This window comes from Rutidosis leptorrhynchoides, chromosome 3 (assembly GCF_046630445.1).
Source record: "Rutidosis leptorrhynchoides isolate AG116_Rl617_1_P2 chromosome 3, CSIRO_AGI_Rlap_v1, whole genome shotgun sequence".
In the NCBI taxonomy this organism is placed as follows: Eukaryota; Viridiplantae; Streptophyta; class Magnoliopsida; order Asterales; family Asteraceae; genus Rutidosis; species Rutidosis leptorrhynchoides.
In genome coordinates this window covers 489764666-489775050 of record NC_092335.1, presented here as the reverse complement: position 1 = coordinate 489775050, position 10385 = coordinate 489764666, and the positions used below count along the sequence as shown (strand labels likewise).

At 28.5% G+C, this 10385-nt stretch overlaps 1 non-coding gene across 1 annotated transcript; it reads right to left on the bottom strand.

Moving 5' to 3' along the window:
* Positions 1-1496: 1496 nt before the first annotated feature.
* Positions 1497-1603, bottom strand: LOC139903059 (small nucleolar RNA R71). The gene has a single exon (XR_011777906.1). It is a non-coding gene; the product is annotated as a small nucleolar RNA R71 (small nucleolar RNA).
* Between the last annotated feature and the right edge of the window lie 8782 nt (positions 1604-10385).

Genomic DNA, 10385 nt, shown 5'->3' with positions numbered 1-10385 from the left:
TTTAATTAAATAATTATTATTATTAATTAATTAGTTTATGGTTTAATTTAATATAATTAGTTTTAGTTTTAATTAATTAGTTATTTTTAAGTTTTAATTAGTTTTAATTATATAAAAATTAATACTTTTATAAATAAATAATATAAAAATAATATTTTTATAAAAATTGTATTTTTATAACTTTAGTTTTATTTTTATATTTTGTATCTTTTTATTCGTTTAATTCGTAATTTTTATAATTGTCGTTCGTAATTAGTTTTAAGTTAGTTTTTGCCGTAGTTACTTTTATATTTCTAGATTTCTAAGCTTTGCCATAAAATCCCTTAAGTGCTTTTTCTTTAGATTTAGAGTTTAGACGCTTTAGAATTTTGCAACGCTATTTTAAGTTTATAGATTTTAGTGCCTTTTTAAGTAATTGCCGATTTTTCCATTAGAAGTGCATTTAAATTTCAATAACCTTTAGGCGCAACTTTTTAGATTTAGTTTTTAGACCTTTAGGTTTCGACGTTTTTCTTTCTTATTTTTATTTTTCGTCCTTTTTGTTTTTCGATGCACTTTTTCTTTTTCATCTCTACGCTCTAGTTTTTAGGACATAGAAATTTCTTCAAAAATTTCGACGAAAAATTATTGTTAGCAATTAAATTGATAGACATCAAATTTTCTGGTTCGTAGTAATAGTTGGATTTGTTAGTGGCGAGTTGTGGACTTCCGATTTAAAAGGTCCTGGCTACCTGCTGCATCTATTGGCTATTCGAAACATGGGCAAAATCAGAAAAGTCTATTAATTTGATAACTTATATAATTTTTATCTTTTTAACTAATAGGATATTCAGTGAATGCACCGAGCGAAACGTTCATCACCTTTCATACGTTCACTACCTGTAATTCGATCAAGACATCTTGCCAATATTGCTTCCATTGATTTTTCTTTAGAATCATCATCTAGTCGAACAAGTACTCCAATTGAGAACCTGGAGGATATTCAGGGACAATTCCAAGATCCTGATCCGCTAAACATTCCTCCTGAACCACAATTTATTTATCCAGAGGTTGTCGAAGAAGGAACCGTTAAATCAGAATCTTCTACTGATTCAGATTCAACAAATTCAAATATGGAAGATCTAGAACCTCAAATTATGGAAGACCGAATGAAAGCCACACGTACGGGCTAAGGTTATGCCATTAATCAACCAGATATTAATGCACCAAATTTTGAAATTAAAGGACAAATCCTACACATGGTCACTAATCAATGCCAATTCGATGGTACAGAAAAAGAAGATCCAAACGAACATCTTCGAACCTTTAATAGAATTTGTACTTTATTTAAAATCCGAGAAATTGAGGATGAAATGATCTATCTTATGTTGTTCCCTTGGACTTTAATTGGGGAAGCTAAAGGTTGGTTAGAATCATTACCCGAAGGAGCAATTGATACATGGGATGTCTTAGTGGAGAAATTTCTTCAAAGATTCTTTCCGGCATCTAAAGCCGTGAGACTTCAAGGAGAAATTGCCACGTTCGCACAAAAGCTAAATGAAATGTTATTTGAGGCGTGGACAAGATTCGGAAAGATGTTGAGAGGATGTCCTCAACAGGGTTTAGACACTTTTCAAATAGTTCAACTATTCTATAAAGGCGTCAACGTCGCTACAAAAAAAGACATCGACACAGCTGCTGGTAGTTCCATTATGAAGAAAACCGCTACCGAAACTCACAAGATTATTGATAAAACAGCCTCCCATTCACATGAGTGGCACGAAGAGAAAGATATCTTACATTCATCCAAAGCGACTAGAGTCGATTCTAGCCATGACTTTGATTCCGTTTCCGCAAAAATAGATGCTTTCGAAAGACGAATGGAAAAGATGACTAAAGATATTCACGCAATACAAATCAGTTGTGAGAAATGCGGTGGACCACACTTAATGAAGGATTGTAATGTCGAGCAAACAATGGAACAACGTGAGAATGTTTCCTACATAAACCAAAGGTAGGGAAATAATTATCAAAATAATTATCAACTGACAAGGCAAAACCTCAATCGAAGTCAAAACATTCTTTACAATCCAAATAGACCCAACAATAACTCGAATAATCAAAACAACACTTTCAATCAACAAAGGCCAGGCTTATATAAACCACCACAACAAACCGAAGAGAAAAAGTCAAATATGGAAGAAATGGTATTAAAGCTAGTTGAATCTCAAAAACAATTTATTACATCTCAAATCCAAACGAATGAGAGGTTTGATCAGTCATTTAGAACTCAACAAGCTTCCATTTTAAATCTAGAAAAACAAGTAGGTACTCTAGCTGACCTGATGAGTGAAAGGAAACAAGGAAAGCTACCAAGTAATACTGAAGTAAATCCTCAGAATGAGAATGTTAACATGGTTTCAACGAATTCTGAAAAACCAGAAATAAAAGAGGAGAAGATTTCAGATATGAGTGACGATGAAGAAATCACACCACCACCAGGTTTTGAAAAACCAATGTATGCACCATTCAGACCACCTATTCTGTTTCCAATATGTGACGACCCGGTAATTTCCGACCAAATTTAAACTTGATCTTTATATGATCTCGACACGATAAGCAAAGTCTGTTATGTTGAATTTCAGAATTTTTGAATTTGTTTCATGAAACCATTCGACCTTTGTCTATGCCGACGATTCACGAATAATTGCGTGTAAATAAATAAGTAAATAAATACATATATGTAAATAAAAATGTAAGTGTTAAATTAATATAATACTATTTAATAATTCGAATTAAATATGTAGAGTGATATATAAAGTAATCAAAATGTTATTAAAATAAATATATATAATTATATATGTGAATTCTTTACACGATTAATATAACATGTATGTTGTAATATATATACAATATATATATATATATATATATATATATATATATATATATATATATATATATATATATATATATATATATAAATATTAAATATTCAATTATGTAATTTCATAGAATAAGTATTACAGAAGTAATAAAATGTAAAGATAATATATTATTTGAAATTACAAGGTTAAATATAAATAATATATCAATATTATTATTATTACCTTCATTATTATTACTAATGTTAATAATGATAGTAATATATGTATTATTATTATTATTATTAGTAAAAGTTGTTATATGTAACTGGGTACATTATTATTATTAGTATTAATATGATTATTATTGGCATTAATGTTAATTAACAATATTATCATTTTTTTTATTGTTACCATTTGTATTTGTAATTTTATTAACAACATTATCAATGCTATTATCAATATTACCATGAACATTATCATTGATCATTATTATTGTCAGTATTATTATTATTTATTATTATTATTAATAAAATTATTATTTATATTATTGGTGTTATTATTAAATCATTTAACTATTTATTATTAATTATTAGAAATATTGATATTATTATTATTATTATTATTATAAATTGGGTATAATTATTATTAGAAACTAATACAAACTGTTATATTTTTGTTATATATATAAGTTTATTATTTTATTAGTATGTTTGATTATAATTAATATAATTACAAGTACTAATTATTAAATTCATTATTTATTAATATTAATTGTGTAAAAGGAAAAACCATATACATAGATTAGGAAATCAAAATTGTTATCAATCGTTGTCTTCCTGTTGATGATTTGTTTATCTGTCTAAACCATTGTACGAATCAGAATCCAAACATCAAGATAAATCCAAATTCAGTTATAAATCTTCTTCTCTATATTTATTTATTTATATTTCTGTACCAAGAGTATAATCTCTGCATCGACAATAATTGTTTCAAAACTTGATCACAATCATTCTACTCTCCAATTTCATTATCAATTACATCATTATTTACAACTATGATTTATAAAAGAAAAATTTATATAAAACAAGAACAGAAAGATACCCAGATAATCTCTGTTCTTGACAAATTTCTTCATACTTCGATTTCAAACCAATTAGTAAAATCTAAAAATACAGAAAGGTTAGAAAACCTCTTTTGAATCTATCTGCAAAGTTTCAAATCTCAATTCCCAATATCAATTACGAATTGTTGAGTCAAAGATTACTTTCAAAAAGTCAACCAAATCGTTCAAGGTAAAAATTCGAATTTGTTTTCATGTTTTAAGTTTAATTGATGATTCAAATAGTTTCTAAGAATGATTTAGAGCATAATTCATGTTATAATTATTATCTAAAACATTCAAAAACTTAAAATTTAATTTCAAGTTTATTATGTTCTTGACAGTGATAATCATTTATTTAAATTAGAATGAATTTTAAAAATCTATTAATGTAGTATTGTTAAGAATCATTCACACAAACTTTCTGCAAAATTTGAAGTTCCAAATCGCTTTATTGAGTTAGAATTTTCGAGTCAAAGATTATAATTCAAAAAGTCAAAGATTTTTCCATAATCAAATTTGAATCATCTGTTTCAAATGAAGTTAAATTGATAATTTCTAGTGTTTATATGAAGCAATTGAAACCTAATTTATGTTATAATATTTTTATAAAATGAACTTAAACTTAAAAATCAAATTTTTTTTCTATCATACTCGTCGAACAGCAGGTTGCTTTCTGTTTCTTTTTATTTTTTTCTTTCTTTATCGTTTTTTTATAAATACAACAAGTAACAATAATTAATTATAATATTAAGGAATAACCTAAATAAGTTTAACAATTAAATGGATATGGGTCTCTGTTGATTGGAAGTTAGAGGAAGAAGAAGGGTAACAACAGGTAAGGGTTAAAGGAAATTAGATAGGAGTTTATTTGAGAAAATGGGCAACAGCCCAACGGTCTAGAGTGTTGGTGCATGAACGGAAGGTCGAGGGTTCGAGTCCCGTCCTGGACAGTCCCCTTCTTTTTAGTGCTATTAAGGTATAATTTAATATCATTATTATTATGTTTATTAATATTGTTATCACTATGATTATTATTATTATTATTAGTATTATAGTAATTATTATTATGAATATCTTAGATACATATATTATAAGGGTTACTAAAGGTTTGTATTATTAATTATTATTATTATTAACATAACTTAGGATATTATCATTTTTTTTTACTAGTATTATCAATACCAAAATGATTATTATTGGTATTATTATAATTTTATTAGTATTGCTAGCATCATTATAACTAAAAGGATATTTAACATGTTGATAACATTAGTATAGAATAAAAGATGACATAATAGAGATTTTAGGAAATGATTATAAGAATTCATGTAAAAGTTATGAGTTGGCTATAAAATAAGTTATAAGAAACTACAAACATTAGTTTAGAAACTAAATACGAAAATTATGATTACTATGACCATGATTATAAAAGTTTTAATAATATTGTTAAACTTATGAATATAAAAATCGAGTATAAATGTTATTATGGAAATGATTAATATTTTAATTGATTTATGATTTAAAAGAATTACTACAATCATCGTAAATATTGTTGCCATTGTTATAAAGCTTAGTATTACTATCATTATTAATATCGTTATTTTTATTAACATTATTATCATCACTATCATCATTATTATTATATAATATCAATATTATTAGTACTAATATTAATATTATCATAATTATTAAATTCTCAAGCGAAAGCTATTTGTATAAATATATATTTAACACAAACTTAACTATATTTATCAAACCTACTAATATAAATTATATAAATACTTACAAATAACAAACTATCGATTTTTAAATATAACATTAGACATGTATGTATATAAAAATAGATATTAACAAACTATGTAAATATTAACTATTATGAATATATACACAAATTAAACATACATAATATATATAAATTAAAGATACAATAAATAAATTTATTCTACTACGATTACATGTTTTAATATAAATATACAAATGATATAGGTTCGTGAATCCGAGGCCAACCCTATTCTTGTTCAATGTCGTCATATGTATTTTTACTACAAAATACATTAGGTGAGTTTCATTAATCCCATTTTAAATGCTTTTGCAATATATATTTTTGGGACTGAGAATACATGCGCTGCTTTTATAAATGCTTTTATGAAATAGACACAAGAGATCGAAACTACATTCTATGGTTGGATTATTAAATCTAATATGCCCCTTTTTATTAAGCCTGGTAATCTAAGAATTAGGGAACATACACCCTAATTGATGCGAACTCTAAAGATAGATCTATCGGGCCCAACAAGCCCCATCCAAAGTACCGGATGCTTTAGTACTTCGAAATTTATATCATGTCCGAAGGAGGATCCCGGAATGATGGGGATATTCTTATATACATATTTTGAATGTCGATTACCAGGTGTTCAATCCATATGAATTATATTTTTTTCTCTATGCATGGGACGTATGTTTATGAGAAATGGAAAAATGAAATCTTGTGGTCTATTAAAATTATGAGATGATTATTTATGTTAAACTAATGAACTCACCAACCTTTTGGTTGACACTTGAAAGCATGTTTATTTTCAGGTATGAAAGAAATCTTCCGCTGTGCAATTGCTCATTTTAAAGATATTAGTTGGAGTCATTTATGACATATTTGAAAAGATGTTGCATTCGAGTCGTTGAGTTCATCAAGATTATTATTAAGTTAATTATAGTTAGATATTATAAAATGGTATGCATGCCGTCCATTTTCGATGTAATGAAATATTGTCTTTTCAAAAACGAATGCAATGTTTGTAAAATGTATCATATAGAGGTCAAGTACCTCGCGATATAATCAACTGTTGTGATTCGTTTATAATCGATATGGACTTCGTCCGGATGGATTAAGACAGGTCCTTTCAGTTGGTATCAGAGAGATGGTCTTAGCGAACCAGGTCTGCAATAGTGTGTCTAACTGATAAGTCGTTAGGATGCATTAGTGAGTCTGGACTTCGACCGTGTCTGCATGTCAAAAGTTTTGCTTATCACTTCATGTCAAAAATTACATGCTTATCATTCTTAGAGAATCACTTGCTTATCATTCTTAGTCTAGATACGTTTTACTGCATTGATTGCATGATTAGTGTATGGAAAAAATTCATACCTTAGCATATCTGCTAATTCATATCTTAGCGTATCTGTTATTGTAAACTTTGCCTGACATTTTCTGTAGATTCCTCCGTAACTTATGGGATTTTAGTATTATATATGCATATGTAAATTATGTATTGCAGGGTACTAATCTATATCCTATAATCTATTTCTTATCGAAAATCCTTCATATGATTGTACGGGATGAATCCCTCAACCAGTTCGAGTCCCTCAGATTTCGATAGCTATTCCGATAGTCATTCCGACAGCTATTCCGACATGGATATTCACCTAAGCTCCAAAAGCGATGTTACCAGAATGAATCAATCAATCATCCATTCCCAATTCATCTGATGCATTCGTAGTCGACTTAATCAATGGAGACGCGAAGAAGGCGATCCCTTCCACCAACCGAATTCACCTCTTGACAATGAACCTGAAGCGTTTACCAGCGGACCTATCCGAAACACCAACTTCAGCCTCATTTCCAGGGTAGCTCGTCACGATTATATTCTATCTAAAATTCTAAAATTTATTCATCTGCTCGTTCCAACCGATAATCATCTTGGAATAATAGGAGAAGTCAACGAACTTCGCGCTCGAGTAATCAATCTGGAGAATGTGATACAAAATGTACCAGCTTCAGTAACATCACCGGCACCAACAGTACCATCAGTAACAGCACCAGTACCATCAACAATCCATGCCTCAACATCTCATTATGTACCTCGAGTATAATCATCGTTCTACGTATCGTTCTACATCGATTATCTTCGTTCTTCATGACGATTAAGTAATCTCTAAATGTTTTAGAGATTATGTATTCTAGTTCTAATGGTAAACCAAATGAGTTTAATATCATATTAACTCATTAAATCCATGATTATATCTGAAGAAAATATATATGTATATATATTTTTATAAAGATTGTAATTAAAAATTCTTTTGTACAAACTGTTAATGATGAAAATATTTTAACGGGTAGGTAATACACGAGGAATATTTAAATTTCACATTAATAAGTTACATTGTACGTTCTTCAAATCTGTTTCAACAGTCATATACTATCCTACTTACATTCACCGATATACGTATCCGTTCACCAAAGAATAACTATTTTCATTCAAATTCAAATTTTATATTAGGATTTTGACATATCAGAATCCAACAAGTGGCATAATGAAGAAAAAATGGACACAATAAAAAAATTGATTAGAAACACACTAATTAACAATATGAAATTTTGTTAAGAATCCACGCTAACAAAATCCTAGCTAACTGTTCCTAGCTAACTGTTAATTCTGTATTACATTTTATTTATCGCAATTTAATTATCGCAATTTATTTTATCGCAATTTAATTCTCGCAATTTTATTTATTGTTATTTAATTTCTGTTATTTACTTTACGCACTTTATTTATCGTTATTTAATTTCTGTTATTTATTTTACGCACTTTAAATATCGGGACACGTATTTAAGGTTTTGACATGTCATATCGACGCATCTATATCTATTATTTGGAATCACCATAGACACTCTATATGCAGTAATGATCGAGTTCTCTATACAGGGTTGAGGTTGATTCTACAATAATATATATAGTTTGAGTTGTGATGGAGTCTGAGACGTATACGGGTCACGATACGTATTAATTAATTCGAATATTATATATTAAACTATATATATGAATTATTGGACTGTCAACTGTGGACTATCGACTGTGGACTAATAACATTAAACAATTAAAATGAATTAAAATATTGATTATAACATATGAAACTAAACAATTCTTCAAGTTTGCCACTTGATTTCATTCTAAACTTCATTAGTATCCTGACGATTACAATCTGCGTTCAAAACTTTCATAATTCTTGAAAACACCTCAATCGATAGGATGAATCAACCGCACTTCATTTACGGAAGGAAAGATTTGTGCATATAGTTATGCACCTGAGAAACTCTCGACAACTGAGTAAAAGTTTAACACGTAAGATCCTTTGGCATTTATTAGCAAAAAAATAACTTTGCGATCCCTTTTCAAAGTAGCAAATTTTGTCACAGCTCCAGCTAGTACATCGACCTTTCATTGAATAAGTCTTATTATAACTTTGATATATAAGTTTACCTTTCATCATCGTTATCGGGGAACCGTTTATATTCCACCACATTAGCAGTATACTTACCAGCAACCTCATTGCTCCTTGGTTTAAACCTCTCCGATAAATCACTATATTTATCCATTGAAACCCTATCATATACTCATACGCATCTTGTAACGAGGACTGCCATACCAATTAACGAGAATCAGTAATCAGTACTTTGAAAACTTACAGTATATCTACATCAACAGTTATATGTATGACATTTATCTCTTAGAATTATGATCTCTCCTTCTAGAATTCTGAAAAGTACTCAGTCACAAATCAATACTCTGAATGTTGAAAAAGCTGAATGAAGCAGTAGAAGCCATAGAAAACCGTAAACGACCATAATCATCAAAAGTTTGATGATAAAGAATAGTATGTTGGAAAAGCTCAGAAAAGTTGGAACTGAAAAACGGATTGAGCTAACCATAAAGGAAACCAAGGAGAAATACAAGTAACATACTCTAAATTCATAGAACCCAGATAAATCTAGATCCGTTGAAATCTTTAGAATATATCTTGCTTCGAAGTCATGTTAAAATCTTGCAGAAAATCTTTCTCCATCAACCATCGAAATTAGAAATTCCAAAATACCATCATCAATATCTTCGATATTTCTGAGGATATTTTCATAAATATTCTCGTCCGAAATTATATATCTCTTCGTGCTTCCTGTGTATCATTATATTGGAAACATTCTGTCATAACCCGACCTTAACCATAAGGACGAATACAATAACTGATAATGCTAAAAACGAACATATATTTCATAGCATTATTCCTCAAGAAAGACAAGCTTTTAGTTTCAATTGTTCTATTTACAAGTGATATTCGTTTAAATAATAAAAGGTGAAGACAAAAGACAGATTCGACGAATTGAAGACGCAAACGACCAAAAAGATCAAAAGTACAAAAGACAATAAAAAAGGTTCCAATTATTGATAAGAAACGTCTCAAAATTACAAGAGTACAAGATTCAAAACGCAAAGTACAAAATATAAAATTGTACGCAAGGACGTTCAAAAATCCGGAACCGGGACTAGAGTCAACTCTCAACGCTCGACGCAACGGACTAAAAATTACAAGTTAACTATGTATATAAATATAATATAATATATAATTAATTATATTAATTATATATATATTATATTAATAAATAAAAA